The sequence below is a fragment of the Gorilla gorilla genome, chromosome 2 (genome assembly GCF_029281585.2).
Source record: "Gorilla gorilla gorilla isolate KB3781 chromosome 2, NHGRI_mGorGor1-v2.1_pri, whole genome shotgun sequence".
Classification (NCBI taxonomy): Eukaryota; Metazoa; Chordata; class Mammalia; order Primates; family Hominidae; genus Gorilla; species Gorilla gorilla.
This window is the reverse complement of record NC_086017.1, coordinates 187,745,062-187,768,134: the sequence shown is the minus strand read 5'-3', so window position 1 is coordinate 187,768,134 and position 23,073 is coordinate 187,745,062. Positions and strand designations below refer to the sequence as shown.

The window sequence follows — 23,073 nt, the reverse complement described above, 5'->3', positions numbered from 1 at the left end:
GAATCATGATCTTATTCTGGTCCATTTTCCTTTTTAACCATGAAATCTCAGAATCAAAATATCTTGGCAAATTTAATCCATACAAAGAAGCAAGTATATGCTCTTGATAAGAATGGGAGATTCAGAGTAAGAATGGGCTGGGAATTGGAAAAGAATTTTAAAGTATGATTTGAAAATTTTGGTATAGTATCAGATTGAATGAGAATGAGCCTACTTAGGAATAGAATATATTCTAGGCTTTTTATTTTAACTTAAAACATGCTTTAGGTTTCTGAATATTAAGTTTTGCTCTTAGAAAGTCCTAGCCATGTTTCATTTTCTTGTGTATTTATGTTCTGGCCCTCCTTTTAAAAAAAAATTGACATCATGAGAGGAGGAGTTGTTCAGAACACAGACATTGAGATTGGACAGCTCTGAGCGGATCACCTCAGCCTTGTGACTTGGTGAACATCAGTTATGAACATCAGTTTTAATCTGTAGAGTAGTAAAAATAAGTCTACCTACCTTTTAGGTATTTGGCTTAGAAGAAGTAGTCAATAAATAATGGTGTTTATAATTTTTTTGGTCTGTTAAATGGGCCTTCCTTTTCTTTTTCCTCTTTTGGGGTAAGAAAAATTAGATAGTAACTATTTAATAAATATTTGTAGAAATAAATAGTTGAAACAGTGAATCATTTAATTACTGAAGAAAAGTTTTTCAGTGACATTGATATCAGAACATTTGCTCCAACTTCCCTCTCTAAGATCAAGTACAAGACAAAGAGTAACCATGTCTCAGGGGTCTATGATTAAGTCATGCAAAACAGAGAAAGCAAAGCAAAAAAAGGTCAGGCTATTTAAAAAGATATTATGGCATGTCAAGTAGAATCATAGACATTTTCTTATGGAAGAGAATTTCTAGTGAAGGTCATACTGGACTCTGAATTCTTCAGTTTATGAATGGGAACCCATTTTAGCTTTGCATTATGGCCAGGAAAGTGAGACCTCAAACTCAGTCTCAAAAGAAAAGTTAGTAATTTACTTTTGTTATTGTTGTTGTAAGTACGTATATGTTTTCACTTTAAAGCAAAGTGACTACTGAAGTTCTGTTTTATGTAGTAAGTTTATAGAGCTTTACAAAACATTAAAAATCATTGCTAAAGTATCCTGAAGCTGAACGTTTGGGTCTAATAAAATTTCAGATGATGCAAATCTTTGTAAATTAGTTTTTTTTTTTACTATGAAGTGAATGCTTCAGCTAATGATCACAAATAAATCTAATTTTATAAAACCTGTGCCCAGCTGAAAAATCTGTGATTAAAATTGGATTCTAGATAAAAACTCCTCTTCTTTTCCTGGGTTCAATGTATTTTGTGAAACAATCTTCCAGTAAAATATAATGCATTTTGATGACTCACCTTTAAGACAAAACAGAAGGCTGGCTTTTCAACTTTTGAAAAAAAATGCTGTCTCATGTACATGCCTGATATATAGAATACATTCGTTTTTATCAGTAAAAAACATTGGGTGTCTGTAACATTGAGATAATACCTACCAGATATTTGGCATTGTGTTAAACAACTCACATGGTTGATTTTTCCATGGTTACTTTATGCAGTAAGATAAATTTTGTTTTTATCATCATCAACCTTATTTTAAAGAGTCACAGGACTGCTGGAGATGTTAAGTAACTGTCCACTATTTCCAGCCTGAAAGTGATATGCTTGGGCCTTGAACTCAGGCAGTCTAGTAAATAACATGGTAATAGTCCAGAGACTAGACTGTAAATACTGGGCAATCCTACTTCTCTAGCAGATACCTTTCTGTGGAACTTTTGTCAAAACTCTCGCTGACAGAGAGGCTTTTCCACAAGAGTAGATAAGTCTACGTTTCTTATTCTGGTGCATGTTTGTTTCTCTGCTTATGTTTCTGGTTCTATATTTCTTAGTCTAAGACTTGCTATATTTCTCCAGAGGTTTCATTACAACATAGGAGGAACATGACATGCCTCCTGAATGGTCCATTTTACTTTAATATTGTGGGGAAAAATGTTATTACTATTACATGCTTGTGGCATAAAATTATTTCCAGCAGAAATAATTAAAAAACACTTGTAATTTAAAAACTTATCATCTTATTCTCTATTTTAATGTGAGCTTGAAGACCAAAAAGTTACATAGCTTGGTTATATTTCTCTGGCTCGCTTTGTAATTTTTATTAGTGAACTCTTTAAATATTGTATTATCAGTTTTCATAGATGGTCTGATATAATAGGAAACTTTTCTGTTGCGTTAAAAAACCCTGCTGTCAAGGTCTTCATTCATTACTTTGTTAAAAGCCCTTGTAAAAAAATCCCTATGAAAAATTTCTCTAAGAACTCAGAACTCTACCAATGAGTTCATGGTCTACTTGATGATAAGAGATATGAAATTCATTGTATTGTCCTTTGACCTAGATTGCTAGAAACTTAGAGCTAAGGTTTGAAATCACTTGCTATATTTTTCTGCAGTCAAGACTTTATATAATTTTTCTTTTTAGCTCTCCTGCTACAGTCGTTTTAAATTTTTTTATCATGAGTTAATAGTTTTGGGTTTATTTATATGCTTTTATTTCAAAGAATCCCAAATCTTTTACAAAAATTAAAAGGGTACGAAAGGGGTGAGCAAGAATACATATAGAAATAAATATTGTTAGGTGTGCATTAATTTTTCTAGTACATGTGAGAATAATTTTCTTCAATGGGATAAAATTTCAATGTATGCTTGACAACTTATTTTTGTAAATTTTCATTTTTGATGCATGGATATCATAGTTGTGTAATGACCTTCCACAAACCAAACTTTATAGTAAAAATAAAAATTTTTAGGGCATATTAAGATTTTGGTTGATGTTTCTTTATCATGTAGCTAAATGTTGGACAGAATAAGCATTAAGTAGATATTTCAATCCAAAAAATATTTTTAAATTATGATAAAAGAAAGGGAGATTATTTTATATTCTCTATTGATTGTGAATACCATGTCTCATTTTATTAAATGTCCTGTCTCTTAAGAAGTTTCCGCAACTCAAGGAGGTAACCTACCTTTCTATATGTTTTCCTTAATTAAAATTTGTATTTCATCTCCCAAGTTGTGGAAAATATGATATTGTTACAATATTATACAGAATCTTTTCCCCCATAACTATGTGTGAGATAAAGGGCAATTCTTTACGTTCTGAATTTCTCATGGTTCAGTGTCATATTTCCCATTTATGAAATTTATAAGTATATTTATTTAATTTGTGATTAAATCCTACCAATTTTCCAAAACTCTTAAAGAAGGTGATTTTTTACCTGTTGCTCAACTTATGTAAGTCTACATTGTGAAGGAAAAAGTTATAAGCATGCAAAGTAAGATAATTCCAAAATGTGCAACAGAAATCAATTCTGAAAGCATCATGACATTGGGGGATGTTTGAAATAAGTTGGCATTTATCTATGTCATCAATGCTTCATGAAATTCTGACTCATTTCATTAGTAAAAATATCTATCCAGAATGTCAATAAAGAGTGCTGAGAGCATTTGTGAAATGCCATTGACTTTTACAATTGCAAGAAATCCATCTCCCTAAACATGAATTGTGCTATGTCTGTGTGTCTTCCAATAAACATCTCCCCATCAAATAATTTCAATGTCAGTAAACAGAATGAAACACAAAAATCCCTTGTGTCTATTCTCTCTTTCAGAAGAAAAACTCTGACCTTGCCACATCTATAGAAAGTTAATATGCATGGAAAAATTCAATACAACTCTTTTGGCTAGAACTGTAGCTTTAGTTTACCTTTTGGAAACTACTGCAGAAGTAATTTGACATCTTTATTTAAAAAATACATTATATTAATAATTACATGAAAGCAGATGAATGGAGCAATTTTTTTCAATTAAATTATTGTGCTTTTGTGTAATGCGTATTTTGTCTTTAATGACTTGGAACCATATTCCTCTTCCTGGAGAGGTCATTATGCTTTTATTAGATTGTGATTTTCCCCCTCAGTTATTTCTTCCTTTCCTAAGTGCCAGAAATGTTCTGAAAAGAGAAAACAGAGCACATTGATGCCATTTTTCTCAGAATATATTGTCTAGAATGTCTTTGTCATATGGATTTTTATTATTATCTTTACTTAGGACAATATTCTTTTATCTTTATTATGCATTTATTCCTTTTAGTACATTTGGAAATTAGGATGTTTTCTTTTATGGAGAAAGGATGTGAAGTCACAAAAAAGTATCTAGACTTGTCTCCTATTGCATCAAAGTGTAGAAGCAGGACAGGTGGATGAAAGCTTCAGGGGATCACTGATTCATTGCAAGAAATAATTTTGGACTTGACTATCTTGGCATTTCCAGCCCTGGAGGTAATGTAGTAAAGTGAGTTCAGTATCAGATTGGTGGTATTGAACATTCTATTCCCATGCCTAGAAGCCCCTCTCACAAATCCCTGTTTGAGCTAATTCTAATATTCCTTCACAAATCAGCTTGAATTTTATCCCCAATGTGCCATTTTCTTGGCATGACTCCGCTCCCACCCACAGTAATATCTCTGTGCTCCAACAATCCCCTGTGTACTTCTCTATCACGTGTTTCATTCTCTACTATTATTGTTACTTGTTGTACTTGCCACTAGTTGTAAGTGGTTAAGAGTGGGGGTCATAACTTATTTGATTGTGTATCTCTAACATCCAGCAGAGTTTTTGGCAAGAGCAAAATTACATAAATGAATGAAGAAATGAGAATTTTTATACCGCTTCAAATATGTGATTTGGAAAGAAATTTGGAGAAAATCTGTAGTGTTTTAGTTTCTTTGGTTTTATATTTATACTCATTATGAACTCATACAATGTATCATGTTATATGGAGGAACATATGTGTACAGTTGCTCTAAAAGACAGAATTTGATAACCCTTTATGAATTATGAATGCATCTTTTAGTATCACAGGAAAGATACTTTGCAAGTTTGCTGTTGTTACTGTTGAAAAGTCATTGACTTTCAATTTCTACTTCCATTTTATTTTTTGTGATGCTAAATATTTGTGTGGTAGTAATATTTATTTATTTTTTTTCACTTCACTGTTTCTACCAAGATTTTAGCAAGAACTTAAAAGTCAATCAAGCTAAAATGGAAAAGACAGAAAATGCCAAGTGTTGTTGAGGATATGGGAACAACTGGGACACTCACCCACTGTTGATAGGAGTGTAAATAGCTATAAATATTTTGGAAACCTGTTTGTCAGTATCTCTGAAGCTGATTATATGCATACCTTATGACCTAGTTATGGCACTCTTAGGTATATGACACATAGAAATGAATATATTCATCAATATATATACACAGAAATGTTTGTAGCAGACCTGTTTGTAATTATTCCAAATTGGAAATAACACCAAACGTCCTCAACAGTAGAATGCATGATTACTGTATATAAATACAGTGAAATGCTTATATAGCAATGAAAATGAATGAAATGCAACTACGTGCCACACCAGGAATGAATCTGACATACACAACAATAATAATGTTGAATGAAATAATAAAGACCTGAAACAGCACACATTGTATGATTCTATTTATATTAATTTCAAACACTGACAAAACTAATATGTGGTGTTAGAAATCAGAAGAGTGGTTACCCTTAAGGACTGAGAGAGAATAGTGATAGGAAGAGGGGCATGAGCAGGGCTTTTAGAGGGTGCCAATGTTCTGTTTCTCTGAGTGGAGGTTTTTCAGGTGTATTCAATTTGGTGAAATGGTTTCAAATTATAAAGCTTTGATCTGTGCCATTTTCTGTACGTTTATTATACCTCATTAAAAACTTAAAAATGAAAGGAAGTCAGAATAAAAAGTCCAAAATCATGATTTAACAATTAGTAAACACCTTAGAGGGATATTTTGTGCCATGGATGAAAATTTCAGGATTCCACCTTAATTTTATTAAATGTGTAGAATTTGGCTATGTTAATATAGTAAAGTTTTTCTGCACCTTTAGGCTTTTGGTATTGCCATCCTATTGACTGACAAATATGGATATGACAAACCCCTTGGATAATTAATAGTGATAACATTTTCTTTCTCCCTCAACGAATATTAAATATTATTGTACTATGAAATAATTTCTGATCTTTTAGACACACGAATTCTTCAGAAGGTCTTCAAGGTGCTGCACAAATGATCTGCTATTCAGGTCATGTTAGTAAAATGGCCCAAATAGTGATGGTGCTTTAATAATAAAAACCATTGAGCATTGTATACATTACAAATTGTTGTATATTTTTTGAGAAGGTGCACATTATTTGTAGTGTTTTCTCTGGAAAAAATAATTATTCCTAGTTATTGAGCAAATACATGTTATTTCCTACTTTGAACTCAAATTCCTGTGTTCATATTTTATGAAAAGGTAGCAACTAAGAAAACAAAGCTCTAAACAACTTGCTACCTGTTGAGAAATTTATAGCATTTGTACTTATTAGTTACCAAAAAGAAAAAGGTAATAAATCTGCTATTTCCTTGTTTGTCAGGGGCCAAGGGAAAAGAGCTTCATTAGCATATTTGTCAAGCAGATGTGAAATGAGGCAGAAAACTACTGGAACAATTGGAGAAATCTAGAATATGAAGTTCCAGCACAAACTTAGATGGCTTCTAACTATGTGAAGGTTTGAACAGCAGCTTCTGACATAGTAAATAACCACAGCAAAAAGAAGTGAGGGAAAATTATGAACATGATAATGTGAAAAACAATGATACAGTCTTTGCAATTTAGATTGGCCTTTGAGATGTGCCATATTGCATAGTTTAATTTTGGAAGGTCATTTAAGCAGAATTAACTGCCTCTGTTAAATTGGATAGTCAACAAGGCTTGTTCAAATGCTTGGTGCACTTTAGGTTTCAGAATTACAACACAAAATTTGTTTCTTCTTAGAACTGACCTGATAGATGGGAGCCACAAATGTTTCCATAAATGTTTTCTGTCTGGTGTTATATAGATAACACCAGACAGAATAAAAATCTAATAGATGACCAGATGAATAATGTCAAGGCATATGAGTTAGAAATACCTAACTTTATAGCAGTTTGTAAAGAAAGAAAGAGAAACAAAAATTGCAGCTGTGGATTCAGACTTTTACACAAAGTATTATGTTAGATATACATAGTATTATGATAGTATTTCTAAAAAATTCTATCTTTAATTTTAGTTAAATTGTTGGAAGCATTATGTTGATTACTATGGTTACAGCACCATGACCCTTGACTGGAGGGCACATGCTCAGTTGTGTCATTGGTTAGCAATGAAGCAATTTATATATTGGTCTCTATTAGGGGCAGTTACAATGCCTCATGTACATTATATATGTATGCCTGTATGCATAAAAATCCTGAGTGATGTCAACATGGGAATTTCCAAAATTAGTTCCTAGGAAAATGTGGGCTGAATAGAGTCCATTTTTCATTATCTGTGAGAATGAAGATTGGGTATAATATAAAAATGAAGTTAATGTTTGTTGCATGGTTTCATCCTCTTTACTAATAAATTTTTACTGTAGGCACTAACAAGTGACAGATGTGGTTGACTCATCTCCTTCTTGCTTCGACTCTCTAATGAGCAATTAAATAGCCCGAAGCAGAACAATCAAGAGGTCTGGCAAATCCACACACTAGGTAATCGGTTTTTGAAAAATTGAGAGTTAATGGTACTTAGCTCTGTTGTTAGTCAAGAATTCCCCAAGCATCTTTCTCCGAAAGACTCTGAAAAAGGGGACACCCAATAAACAGTATAGTTCTTGGTATAGTTGGTAGTGGTATCATCAACCCAGTCCATAATTTGCCAACGGTTTTTCAAATACTGTTTCAAATGAAGGTGTGAAGAAGGCACGTGGTCATATGTGCTATGCTGTTTGAGGAGATCCTGTGAAATTCTGATCATCCAAGCTAGCTTTCATTCTCAGTTTCTGGGTCCACCACTATTAATAGGTTCTTTGGGTGGTAATACTCCTTAGAATTTTCTTCCTTTGTTTCTTTCTCTTTCCTTTCCTTCTTTTTATTTTTCCTTCATTCCCTCCCTTTCACTATAAACATTCATTGAGTGCTGAATGTGTGTCATTGATTGTGTTGGCGTATGGAAACAGGAAGATAAATAAAGACAAATTATTGATCCATACTGACTACTGTCTCTGAAGACAGTATAAGTATATAGTTACAAGGCAGTATGGCTTGTTCAAAAATAGAGAGATGCCATGGGTAATTGGAAGCATATAATAAGTGCAGTTTAGGAATAGAGCTAGAAGATCATCTGGACAAAAAAGATAGCAAGAACAAGAGAAGATGCCTTTGAAATAGCAGTGTCTATGAGGGAAATAACAGTCCAATATTTCTGTAGTGTAAAGTGCAAGGCAAGATTGTGGTGAAGGATGAGGTAGGAAAGCACAATAAGAGCCTTACAATTCATGTTAATGAAATAAGGATTTTTCTTACACATTTTAGAAACTCACTGAAGGTTTTTGAGCAAGGTAGAAATATGATCACCTTTGCCTTTCAGGGCAGCATTCTGGCAGTACTGTGGAGACCAAGACCAAAACAAGAATGGAGGCTAGATTGTGGTTAAGAAGCAGAAGCACTAGTGCAGATTCTGACGTATTCTGACACAGTGCCATAGTACTAGAGAAAGAGGATGCGATGGCGTCAATGCATATTTAGGAGGATGAATTAAAAATATTTAGTGCTAGAGCAGGGCAGTCCAAAGATAATTCAAACTGAGGTGTGTGTGTGCTAAGTTCAAGCTGCATTTAAGATAAACCGGGGTAATAGTCTAGCAGGCAAGCAGTTTGATTAGTCTGTATTTCATGGGAGATATATGTGCAGAAAATATACATTTGGAAATAGGGAACATTTATGTTTCACTTGAAACTATGCTAGTGGGTGAAATTTCCCAGGGACTGGAAAATTGTGATGATGAGATAGAGTCTAGGAATCCCCCTAACATCAATATTTAAAGGGCAGACAGAGATAAGAGTTACACAAAGGAAACAGAGGGTAGGCACAAAGAGGTCATAAAAAGGACATGGACACTATTTATTTATTTATTTATTTATTTATTTATTTAGAGACTCTGTCTCTCTCTGTTGCCCAGGCTGGAGTGCAGTGGTGTGATCTCTGCTCACTGCAACCTCTGACTCCCCAACTCAAGTGATCCTCTTGCCTCAGCCTCCCAAGTAGCTGAGATTACAGGCATGCACCACCATGCCCAGCTAATTTTTTTAATATATATTTTTAGTAGAGATGGGGTTTCATCACATTGACCAGGCTGGTTGTGAACTTCTGACCTCAAGTGATCCCCACACCTGGGCCTCCCAGAGTGATGGGATTATAGGTGTGAGCCACCAAGTCCAGGATCTTTTTTTAAAAACAAGAGAATTGGGCATCAAGGGAGTGGAGAGTTTCAAAGATAGTGCTTAGTGCAGTCAAGTACTTCAGAAAGTTCTTAGTCATTTTGCAAGGCTTAATTGGTTGGGTCCAAGGATCCTGAGCAAATTGCCTTCCACTCAGTTAAAATAACTCCAAGAAATTCTGGAAGAATACGTACAAAAAAAAAAAAAGAAAAGAAAAAGAAGAAAAGAAAAAAAAGAAAAGAAAAGGAAGCCAGGCCACACCAAACCCAAACAATACATTTTATTTCCAGATGAAGTATTGGCCTCAAACTGTAATGTAGAACTGTAACTTAGGTATTTGGTTGACACATAGAAAGACCTTAAAGACTCTTTTACTTAGAATAGGCGTGTTACTTGGAACACCCAATCTCATTGTTCTGTGTTTTATTTAGATGATGAAGAAATGTACATCCAAGGAAAATCAAACCAAGTAAAGGAGGAAAAACTTTGAGTTCTGCTTAAGGTCTAGGACTTCCTAAGGCTCATTCCAGCTCCTCCAGATGAAGGCATTTTCTAAGCAGGAGACAATTACAAGTAATATTAAAATTTTTTGAATGAAAGAGAGAGAGAATTCAAACTAAATCTAATGTCTGAGAAAAAGAGATCAGAATCCACCATGACTTGTCATGACATAAACTCTGTGATCCAAATAAACACCTAGGCTGTAAGCCAGAAGTATCCCCTAGAGATCAATATCTTTCCAATATTCCAGTAAGAAAATCTCAGAAATACATCTATTGAAGTTTATCATTAGGAAGACATTGATTTTTTTAGGGATAGCATTTTTTTTTTAATAGAGTGGAGGTAGTGGAAGTCAGATTCCAATAGTTGGGAAGTGGATGAAAGCTGGGCAAGTAAAGAGAGTGTTGGCTACATTTTTAAGAAGTTTGGGAAACGCTGGTAATCCCAGCACTTTGGGAGGCTGAGGCGGGCGGATCACGAGGTCAGGAGTTCGAGACCAGTCTGGCAAACATGGTGAAACCCTGTCTCTACTAAAAAAACAAATATTAGCTGGGCGTGGTGGCACACGCCTGTAATCTGAGCTACTCAGGAGGCTGAGGCAGGAGAATCACTTGAACCTGGGAGGCGGAGGTTGCAGTGAGGTGAGATCATGACAAAGGACTCTAGCCTGGGCGACAGAGCGAGACTCCATCTTGAAATAAAAAAAAGAAGTTTGGACAAGAAATGGAGGAAATAAATTAAACGATAGATCAATTAGGACCAAAGGTGGAGGAAGTTTTTAAAATTGTACTTTAGAAAGGGAGATAATTTGTTTGTGTTATAAATTGAAGAGTTGGAACCAGTATGAAGCGAGACATGACATTTTAGAAAGATTAATGACTTATTTAAAAAGACCCCTCCAAACCAAGGAGGGATACAAAGATGCTGAAACAGCTGGTAAAACAAGGCTTCTAAGATGTTATGTGTCACTTCTGCATCCACCCCAGCCATAAATAACTTTCTGCTGCCCATACAATAAAAAGAAAATATTTACTGACAGGATAAAGATACCTCATGACAAAGCCTCCTGGATATAATACTCCTAGTTATAAGTTGCAGAACAATGCTTATGTTTATATAGCTAATTGCTAAAAGTCTGTAATGAAAACTAAGCTTACAGTAGCTCAACACATAGAAATTAAAAATAAATGAGTCTTGTAACTTTGCCTTTTGGTGTTGTTTGTTGACTTTTTACTTAAAATAATGATTTTAAGAGGTGATGGATGACTGTCCACATCTATTTATATTTGGCCTAGAACAATTAATTGGCTGTAAGTCTTTTGACTCTTAATGCTCTCTGTGATAGGGAGTCCCATCAAGGGACAGGGTGGTCATGGGGCAGGTAGCCAAGCCATCCTGGCAACTCTATGGGACAAAATAAAGATTTGCTGGCCTTTGATGTTGCTTCTGGCAAATCTTGGCCAGAAGGGGGAGAATGTAAACCAAAAATAAAATTACATTTAAGAAATACATTGGTTTGGTCCAGAAAGGTGGAACAACTCACAGCTGGAGGGTGGGGGGATGCTTCCAGCTTATAGGTGGATTTTTACATTTTCTGGTTAACAAGTGGCAGAGTTTATATATTGAACTAAAAGTTCAGGTTATATATTTGCATTTCCACTCTCCCCCACCACCCCCCTTCCCGGGCCAACCATCTGAATGGACTTCCTTCATTCAGGGGTCTTTCAAAATTTAACCTGAGAGACTGTTTCAGGCCATGACTGGAAGTGGGGGTCGGACGTGCCTCATTATACCTCTGTGGCATTAACAGTAACACAGACTTTAAGTCTGATAAGTCTGATAAGAAACAAGAAACATTTTACAGTCTATTCTCTCTGAGGTCTTTTACCTCAAGGGTTCCTTTGCAAATAAGAATTGGATCTCCATAATCCTTTATCTTAACCAAGACTTTTCTTTCTGTTGATCCCGGGTCTTTAAACTCTGCCACTTGTCAACTAGAAAATGTAAAAATCCACCTATAAGCTGGAAGCATCCCCCCACCCTCCAGCTGTGAGTTGTTCCACCTTTCTGGACCAAACTAATGTATTTCTTCAATGTAAAAATTGATTGAAGTCTCATGCCTTCCTAAACTGTGTAAAACCGAGCTGCACCCAGACCACCTGTGGCACATGTTCTCCTGAGGGCTGTGTCACGGGCCATGGTCACTCATCTTTGGCTCAGAATAAATCTCTTCAATATATAAAAAAATGCTATCAAGGAGGCAGTAGTAGATGGGATTAAGGATTCAGAGGTCATTTAAATTTAAGTGCTTGTTCACTAATATTCTGATTTTCTATTTTCTGGCAAAATAGTAGGATACACTTCTTCATCCTTAGGAGTACACACTTCTTCATCCTTAGGAGTACACACTTCTTCATCCTTAGGAGCACAGAAGAATTTGCCATAGAATGTGCCAGTCAATAAAATGTTAGTGAAAGTGGTATGTATCACTACCAGTTATGATTTGCCTTCTCAACCTTCTGCCAGAATGCCTCATCATGGTTGAGATGATGACATCACCGTTAGCTGGAGTCACTGAGCAAGAATGGTGTGAAGCAAGCTCAAGGCTGACCTACTAAGGTCTACAAACTGAATCTAATATCTGAGAAAGTGAGGCAAGATCCACCATGACTCGTCATGCTATAAATGCCCTGCCTGTGCCCTTCACTACAATTTTAAGAAATGTGAAAAATACGTGGAAGAAAGAAATGAATGGATGGATTGTGACTAGTGGTGAAAGACTATATTGCATGTCATGTAGCAGGAGCAAGAAACAAACCTTTGTTGTTTTAGGCTTCTAAAATTGTAACATTGCTTGTTTACTATAGCAGGACCCAGCCTGCCTTGACTGACACATTAGATAATATAAATCATTCATGCTTAAGTATTATTGATTTATTGGGTCTTTCCCACATCAAGCCAGGCAATAATTACAGCTCTAAAACAGAATATACATAAAAATCAAAATCTATTCTTTTTTTTTTTTTAAGATGGAGTGTCCCTCTGTTGCCCAGGCTGGAGTGCAGTGGCACGATCTCGACTCACTGCAACTTTAGCCTCCTGAGTTCAAGCGATTCTCCTGCCTCAGCCTCCTGAGTAGCTGGGATTACAAGTGCGCGCCAACAAGCCCAGCTAATTTTTGCATTTTTAGTAGAGACGGGGTTTCACCATATTGTTCAGGCTGGTCTCGAACTCCTGACCTCGTGATCCACCTCAGCCTCCCAAAGTGTTGGGATTACAGGTGTGAGTCATTGCGCCCGGCCGAAATCTATTATTTTAAAGTACATTGAAGTTGATGTGTGATGAAGGGTGTGTGTGTGTGTGTGTGTGTGTGTATACTTAAACAAATTTTACATAGTAATAGATTCCTATACACATATTTCACTTAACTTCTTCTAGTATAAGCAATATTGTTATGACCATCCTTTACATGATTTTTTTGTATATACATGTAAATACATCATTTGAATGTTATTTTAGGTGGAATTTCTGAATCAACGGTATATGCATTTAAAATTTTATATGTTACTCAATTGTATGCCATAAAAGTACAATGTATAAGAATACTTGTTTCCACCAATATTACCAACATAGTACATTACCTACTATATTTTCACCTTTGAGAAACTAGTTTACAATAATAGAGTTTCATTCTAGAGTAGTTGGTATTTCTTTTGTCCCTGAAGCTAAACATCCTTTAATATAATTTAAATCCTTATGCATTGCTTTCCTGTGATCTATCTGTGTATACTCTTTGTCCATTTTTAGGTAACATTTGCCTTTTTCTTGATCATTTAAAATATATATTTTATTTTATTTTATTTTCTGAGACAGGGTCTCACTTTGTTGCCCAGGCTGGAGTGCAGTAGTACAGTCTCGGCTCAGTGCAGCCTCCTGGGTTCAAGCGATCCTTGTGTCTCAGCCTCCCAAGTATCTGGGACTACAGACGTGCACCACCATGACCAGCTAATTTTTGTGTTTTTTAGTAGAGAAGGGGCTTCAGCATGTTTGCCAGGCTGGTCTTGAACTCCTGGCCTCAAGTCATCCACCCACCTCCGCATCCCAAAGTGCTGGGATTACAGGAGTGAGACACTGCATCTGGCCTACAATGTATTTCTATATATTAGGGAACTCAGTCGTACATAATAAAATTTTAAATTGTTTGCTCCAAATATTATTTTTACTTTCACTTCAATTTATGATCATTTTTGTCATATAGAATTATCAAATTTTTATGCGGTGTTCAAATCTATTTTATCTTATTGCTTATGCATATCAATTAACTTCTTCACTTCTAGTTTATGGGAATAAAAATTTTTAAGATTTTTTTCTAGCATGTCTATAACTTCATTTATATATTTTAATCTTTTTTTGTTTATTTATTCAAATAATTGATTCACATCAGCATAAACTCGTGGATATTATTTTATACTTTGGGCTATAATTCAATACTAATTTGGTTTACTTTATTACTCAAATTATTCCAGGTTTGGCCACTGGGACCTTTTTCCGTTGGTTTCTATATCCCTTTGACATAACTATATCGTTGTCTTTTTGTTTGTTTGTTTGGGTACTACAAGATGCTCAAGGCTCATCTAGTATAAACTTACCCCTGTCCTAGAATCAGCCATTTCTCTAGGGAGTTCTGGTTCCTTTGATTAAAGAATGATGTTAGAAATCAAGGTTTGGATACTAGGTCTGTTCTTTGCTACTGTGGTCTCCTTCCTTCCAGGCCTTCTTAGCTGACCGAGCAAGGAAACCTATGTATGTGTATGAATGGACATGTATCTATAAATGTTTCCATATGTAGATATCTTTATTAAGCTAAACATTGGTTCATATTGATGTCTCCAACTCTAATTCATTACCATATGGGCCTCCTTCCCTTGCTTATCTTTAACCTCCCCTTCCATCATCCACTTGGCTCACCATCCATCAACCATTTACATAATTGTTCATTTCCAATATAAGTGTATATTGGCTTAAGAATTATTAACCTGTAGCTTTGTAGGAATCAATTCTATCAATGGAAGTACAGTGCTGACTATAGTTCCTTTTGCCTTTATTCTTTCCCAAATTACTTAGGTCAACACTTTATTCCACCATCCCCTTTAGTGAGGTTGACTCCATCCTGTTATTCCCCAATCTCTTAAATGAGTTTTTAAAAATTTATATACGTTAAGGCCTATTCCTTGTGTTGTAAATTTCTCTGGATTTGATAAATGTTTAATATCTTATATTCAGAATTATTGTATTATACAGAATAGTTTTACATCCTAAAAAATATCCCATGCTTCACCTATTCCATCCCCCTCTGCCACTGAACCCCTGGCAAATATTGATCCATTTATTCCCTCCATAGTTCTATTTTTTCCAGAATGTCATAAAATTGAAATCATACAGTATATAGCTTTTCTATATTAACTTTTCCACTTAGCAGTGTGTATTTAAAATTCATTCAAGTCCTTATGTGAATTTGTAGCTTATTTCTTTTTATTGCCGAATAATATTCCTTTTTATGGGTGACTGCAGTTTATCCATTCACCTATTAGAGATCATCTTGGTTGCTTTCACTTTTTGGTGATTGTGAATAAAATTGCTATCATCATTTACATTCAGGTTTTTGTATGGACGTGAGATTTCAAATCAGTTGGATAAATACTGAGGAATGCAACTGCGAGATCATATGGTAAAACTGTATTTTGTGTTGTAAGAAATCACAGTGGTCATCCAAAGCAGCTGCACCATTTTGCACTCTGAATAGCAATGATTGAAAGAGTTGTTGCTCTCCACCCTTACCAGCAATTGGTACTGTCAGTTCAGATTTTAGTCTTTCTAATGGATCTATAGTGGTATCTCATTTTTGTTTTAATTTATAATTCGCTAATGACAAATTATCTTATCCTGTGCTTATTTGCTATCTGTATGTCTCCTTTGGTAAGTTTCTAATCATATTTTATGCCCATTTAAAAAAATAATTTCAACTTTTATTTTAGATTCATGGGGTACAGTGCAGGTTTGTTGCATGGATACATTGAGTGACGCTAAGGTTTGGGGTAGAAATGATCCCATCACCCAGGTAGTGAGCTTAGTATCCAATAGGTAGTTTTTCAGCCCTTGCCCCACCCTTCCCCCTTTAACAGTCCCTAGTGTCTATTGCTGTCATCTTTACGTTCCCTAGTACCCAATCTTTAGCTTCCATTTATAAGTGAGAACATGTGGCATTTGGGTTTCTGTTCCTGCATTAATTGTCTTAGGATAATGGCCTCTATCTGCATCCATGTTTTTGCAAGGGACATGATTTTGTTTTTTTTAATGTATGCTCATTTTTAAAATTGTGTTGTTTGTTTTCTTATTGTTGAAATTTTTGTGTATTTTAAAATGCAAGTTCAATATCAGAGTTTTGCACATAGTCTCTTCAAGTCATTGGCTTCTTTTTGCGTTGTTTTAACAGTGTCTATTGCAGAGAAATTTTTAATTTTAATGAAGTCCAACTTACCAAATTTTCCTTTCACAGATAATGTTAATGGTATTATATTTAAAATCTTATCACCAAACCTGAGATCATGTAGATTTTTCTGCTGTTTCCTTCAAGAAATTTTAAAGCTTTAAATTTTACATTTAGATTTACAATCCATTTTGACTTCCTTTTTGTGAAAGGTATAAGTCTGTGTCTGGATTCATTTTCTGTGGCGTGTGCACATTCCAGCACTATATTTTTTAAAAAGAATACCCTTTATCCATTGAATTGTTTTTGCTACTTTGTCAAAAACCAGTTGACTGTATTTACGTGGCTCTATCTGCACTTTCTTTTTTGCTCCATTGAACTGTGTGTCTCTTCTTTTGCCAAGATCACAGTCTGTATTACTGTGGTCTTATGCAAGCGTTGGAATTTGATAATGCAAGTCTTCTAGGTTGTTCTTCTTCAGTACTGTGCTGGCTACACTGGGGTCTTTTGCTTTTTCATATAAACTTCAGAATCTGTTGGTTTCTGGAAAATAGTTTGTTGGGATTCTAATTGGGATTGCATTAAATCTATAGATCAAGTTGGGATGGCTTGGTATCTTCATAATATTGGATCTTCTAATCCATAAACACAGAATCTCTCTCCATTTATTTACATCTTCTTTGATTACTTTCATAGAGTTTTGTAGTTTTATACATACAGCTCTCATATATATTGTTAGACATACAGCTATTTGATTTTGGGAAGTGCTAACATAAATTATATTATTTTTTAAATTTTAAATTTCAATTATTCATTGTTGGTTGTGGTAGTCAGAAAAATGGCCTCCAAAGATGTCCATGTCTTAATGCCCTGAATCTGTGAATATTTAACCTTAAATTGCAAAATGCATTTTGCAGATGTGATTAAGGGTTTTGAGATGGGGAGATTATCCTGGCTTATCTAGGTGGATCCAATGTAATCATTAGGATACTTACAAGAGCGAGGCAGAAGAATCAGAATCAGAAAAGGAGATGTAATGATGGAAAGAGAGTCCAGAGAATCAAAGAAAGCTTTGCAGATGTGGTGCTCCTCATTCAGAAAATAGGTTGAGTCCATGAGCCACAAAATGCAGGTGGCCTCTAGGAACTGAAAAAGGCAAGTAGATGGATTTTTCTGTAGAGTCCCAAGAAGGAATGCAGCCTTGCTAACACCTTGATTTTAGCTCATCTAAAACAATTTCATACTTCCACCCTCCAGAACTGTAAGAAGATATATTCGTATTGTTTTAAGTCACTGCATTTGGGGTAATTTGTATACATATGTACAGGAAAGCATTTGTCTTTTGTATATTAACCTCATATCCTGTGTCATTGCCAGACTCACTTATTGGTTTCAGGAGTTTTGTTGTTGATTTTTTGGATTTTCAGTATAGCCAATCATGTCATCTGTAAACAGAAAGAGTTTTATTTTTTCCTTTCTGATCTATATATGTCTTATTCTATTTGGGCTGCTATAGCAAAATATCATGAAGTGTGTATTTTATAAACAACAGAAATTTATTTCTCAGCTCTGAAGGATAGGAAGTCCAAGATCAAGTGCAGGCAGATTTAGTGGCTGATGAGGGCCCTCTTCCTCATCAACAGCTGTCTTCTCTCTCTAACCTCACACGGTGAAAGATGTGAGGGATGTTTCTCAGGCCTCTTTTATAAGGGTACTAATCTCCCAAATGAAGGCACTGTCCCCATGATCTAAATCACCTCTCAAAGGCCCCATCTCCCAATATTTTCACCTTAGGGGTGAGGATTTCAATATATGAATTTTGAGGGGATATAAACATTTAGACCATGGCAATATACCTTTTATTTCTGTTTCTTGCCTTATTGAACTAGCTAGGACTTCCAGTACAATACTGAATAGGAGTGTTAAGAAAGGACATCTTTGTCTTGTTCCTGAGCTTAGGGAGAAATTGACCAGTTCTTTGTCTTTAAGTATCATGTTAACCGTGGGTTTATTGTAGCCTCATTCTTTCTCAAATTAGGGGAGTTTCCTTCTATTTTTAGTTTGGTGAGAGTTCTAATCATGATTTGATGCTGGATTTTGTCAAATGTTTTTGTGTGTTGATTTATATGGTCACATGATTTTTCTTGTGTTTGTTAATGTGGTACATTACACTGATAGATTTAAAAATTTGGAATCAGTCTTCCATACTTGGAATAAATCCCATTTGGTCTTGGTATATAATTATTTTTATACAATGTTGGATTTAATTTGCTACAATTTTGTTGAAGATTTTTGCATGTTCATGATAGATATTGTTCTTAAGGTTCAATATCAACAAAAATTTGTTGTAATGTTTTCATCTAGTTTTGGTGTTAATGCAGTACTGACCTCAGAGAATGAGTTAGTAATCTTTCTCCTGCTTCTATTTTCTGGTAGCGATTTAGAAGAATTGGTATCATAAATGTTTGGTAGGATTTACTGGTGAAAACATCTGGGCCTGGTGCTTTCTTTTTCATAAAGTCATTATTTATTGTATTAACCTACTTGAGCTGCCATAAAGAATACAATAGATTGAATGGCTTTAACAATAGAAATTTGTTTTCTCTGAGTTCTGGAGGCTGGAAATCTGAAGAGAGAGTGCCAGTATGGTTGGGTTCCTGATGAGGGCTCTCTTCTGTCTTGCAGATGACTGCCTTTTCACTTAACTGTGTCCTCATATGGAAGAGAGGAGAAGAGAGGAGAGGAGGGGAGGGGAGGGGAGGGGAGAGGCAAGTTCTCTTGTGTTTCTTCTTACAAAGCACAAATGCCATTATGAGGGCCCCACCCTCAGGACCTCATCTAATCCTAATTTCCTCCCAAAATTAAATCTCAAATGTCATCACATTGTGGTTAGGAGTCAACACATAATTGGGGGTCATGGTGGGGGTAAGTCACAAACAATCATTCTGTAGCAATTATTGATCTTAATGGATTTAGGACTAATGCTACTTATTTCTCCAGTGAGTTTTAATAATGTGTATCTTTCAAGCAATTGTTCATTTCATTTAAATAATCAGTTTTGGGGCCAAGAATTGTTCATGCTATTTCTTTTCTTTTCTTTTTTTAAAAATTCTTGGGAACAGTAGTAATGCTCTTTAATTCATTTTTAATATTAATTGTTGTCTTCTTCCTTTTTTATAGTTACTTGGCAAAAAGTTCATAAACTTTATTGATGTTTTCAAATAATTAGCTTAAAAATATTTTTTGAGAAAGGGTCTTACTCTGTCACTCAGGCTGGAGTGCAGTGGTGTGATCATGGCTAACTGTATCCTTGACCTCCTGGGCTCAAGCAATCCTCCCACCTGAGTCTCCTGAGTTGCTGGGACCATTGGTGCACGCCACCATGCCTGGCTATTTTTTTTTAAATTTATTTTTATTTTGTAGAGACGGGGCTTCACTATGTTGCTTACTCTGGGTCTCAAACTCCTGGGCTCAAGTGATCCTCCCATCTCGGCCTCTCAAAGTGCTGGGATTATAGGTGTGAGCCACCACACCAGGCCAGAATTAGCTTTTGTTTTCATTAATTTTTACTATTGTTTTCCTATTTTCAAGTTCATTGTTCTGCTCAAATTTTTATTACTTATTTTCTCCTGTTTGCTTTTTAGACTTAGATGCCCTTTCTTCTTTAGTTTACTTATGTGGAAATTTAGGTGAGTGGGTTTAGATCTTTCTTCTTTTCTAATATATACATTTAATGCTATAAATTGTCTTCTAACTACTGCTTTGGTTCAATCCCTCAAATTTTGATAAATCGTATTACAATTTTCCTTTAATTCAAATACTGTTTATTTTATCTTGAGATTTCATTGACCAATGTTATTTAAAAGTGTGTTGTAAATAACCCCATTAAAAAGGGGGCAAAAGACATTAACAGACGCTCCTCAAAAGAAGACATACAATAGGCCAGTAGACATAAAAAAAGTTCAACATCATTAATCATCAAAGAAAGGCAAATCAAAATCACAGTGAGGTAACATTACACACCAATCAGAATGGCTATTACTAAAAAGTCAGAAAATATATCCTAGCAAGGATGCAGACAAAAGGAAACCCTAATACAAGATTGGTGGGAATCTAAATTAGTTCAGCCACTGTGGAAAAGTCTGGAGATTTCTCAAATAACTTAAAATAAAGCTACCATTCAACCCAGCAATTCCATTACTGGGTATATATCCAAAAGAAATAAATCATTCTACCCAAAAGACACGCACATGTTCGTGGCAGCAATTCACAGTAGAAAAGACATGGAATCAACCTAGGTGCCCATCAGTGGTGGACTGGATAAAGAATATATGATATATGTACACCATGGAATATAGTATGCAATCATAAAAAAGAATGAAATCATGTCCTTTGCAGAAGTGTGGATGCAACTTGAGGCCATCATCCTAAGTAAATTAATACAGAAATAGAAAACCAAATACTACATGTTCTCACTTATAAGTGGGAGCTAAACATTGGGTACTCATGAACATAAAGATGGGAAAAATAGACACTGGAAGCTATGTGGGGGTGGGAAGAGGGAAATGGTTTAAAAACCACCTACTGGCTACCATGCTCATGATCTGATTATGGGATCATTTGTACCCCAAACCTCAGCATCATGTTGTATACCCATGTAATAAGCCTGCACATGTACTCCCTGAATCTAAAATAGAAGTAGAAATTAAAATTATAAAAAATAAATAAATAAAAGTGTGTTGATGTGGTCTTATTTCTGAGATCTCTATTCTGTTCCATTGGTCTATGTGTCTGTTTTGGTACCAGTACCATGCTGTTTTGGTTACTGTAGCCTTGTAGTACAGTTTGAAGTTGGGTAGCGTAATGCCTACAGCTTTTTTTTTTTTTTTTTTTTTTTTTTTGCTTTGTATTGTTTTGGCTATACAAGCTCTTTTGTGGTTCCATATCAATTTTAAGGTAGTTTTTTTCTAATTCTGTGAAGCATGTCAATAGTAATTTAATGGGAATAGCATTGAATCTATAAATTACTTTGAGCAGTATGGCCATTTCATGATATTGATTCTTTCTATCCACGAGCATACAATGTTTTTCCATTTGTTTGTGTCATCTGTTATTTCCTTGAGCAGTGGTTTGTAGCTCTCCTTGGAGAGGTCCTTCACATCCTTTTTTAGCTGTATTCCTGGGTATTTTGTTCTCTTTGTAGCAATTGTGAATGGGAGTTCATTCATGATTTGGCTCTCTGTTTGTCTATTGTTGGTGTAAAGGAATGCTTATGATTTTTGCACATTGATTTTGTAGCCTAAGACTCTGCGAAAGTTGCTTATCAGCTTAAGGAGCTTTTGGGCTAAGAAAATGGGATTTTCTAGATATAAGATTGTATCTTCTGCAAGCAGAGGCAATTTGACTTCCTCTCTTCCTATTTGAATACACCTTATTTCTTTCTGTTGCCTGATCGCCCTGGCCAGAACTTCCAATGCTATGCTGAATAGGAGTGGTGAGAGAGGACATCCTTGTCTTGTGCCGATTTTCAAAGGGAATGCTTCCAGCTTTTGCCCATTCAGTATGATATTGGCTATGGGTTTATAAGTGTCTCTTATTATTTTGAGATATGTTCGATCAATAGCTAGTTTATTGAGAGTTTTTAAACATGAAGGGATGTTGAATTGATCGAAGGCCTTTTCTGCATCTATTGAGATAATCATGTGGTTTTTGTCATTAGTTCTGTTTATGTGATGAATTGCATTAATTGATTTGCGTATGTTGAACCAGCCTTTCCCTGGGAAAGGGATGTATCCCTTTCCCTGGGATACATCCCAGGGAAAAAGCTGACTTGATTATGGTGGATAAGCTTTTTCATGTGCTGCTGGAGTCAGTTTGCCAGTATTTTATTGAAGATTTTCACATTGATGTTCATCAGGGATATTGATCTTCAACAAACCTGACTAAAACAAGTAATGAGGAAAGCATTACCTATTTAATAAATGGTGCTGGGAAAACTGGCTAGCCATATTCAGAAAACTGAAATTGGACCCCTTCCTTATACCTCATACAAAAAGTTAACTCAAGATTGATAAAAGACTTAAATGTAAAACCCAAAACCATAAAAACCCTAAAAGAAAATCTGAGCACTACCATTCAGAACATAGGCATGGGCAAAGACTTCATGACAAAAATGCCAAAAGCAATTGCAATAAAAGCTTAAAATTGACAAATGAGATATAATTAAACTAAAGAGCTTCTGCACAGCAAAGTAAACTATCATCAGAGTGAACACACAACTTACAGAATGGAGGAATACTTTTGCAATCTACCCATCTGACAAAGGTCTAATATCCAGAATCTACAAGGAACTTAAACACATTTACAAGAAAAAAGCAAACAACCCCATCCAAAAGTGGACAAATGACAGGAACAGACATTCTCAAAAGAAGATATTCATATGACCAACAAACATATGAAAAAAAAGCTCAACATCACTGATCATTAGAGACATGCAAATCAAAACCACAGTGAGAAACCATCTCACACCAGTTAGAATGGCAATTATTAAAAAGTCAAGAAACAGCAGATGCTGGTGAGGCTGTGGAGAAATAGGAACGCTTTTACGCTGTTGGTGGGGATGTAAATTAGTTCAACCGTTGTAAAAGAAAGTGTGGCGATTCCTTGAGGATCTAGAACCAGAAATAC

The 23,073-nt window shown here is 35.2% G+C and overlaps 2 long non-coding RNA genes across 2 annotated transcripts in view; both read left to right on the top strand.

Moving 5' to 3' along the window:
• Positions 1-23,073, top strand: part of LOC129532536 (uncharacterized) — an 85,462-nt gene that overhangs the window by 57,443 nt on the left and 4,946 nt on the right. The window lies entirely within an intron of this gene.
• LOC129532535 (uncharacterized) lies at positions 6,563-9,961 on the top strand. Its single transcript, XR_008678289.2, has 3 exons — positions 6,563-6,668; positions 7,557-7,671; positions 9,830-9,961. It is a non-coding gene; the product is annotated as an uncharacterized lncRNA (long non-coding RNA).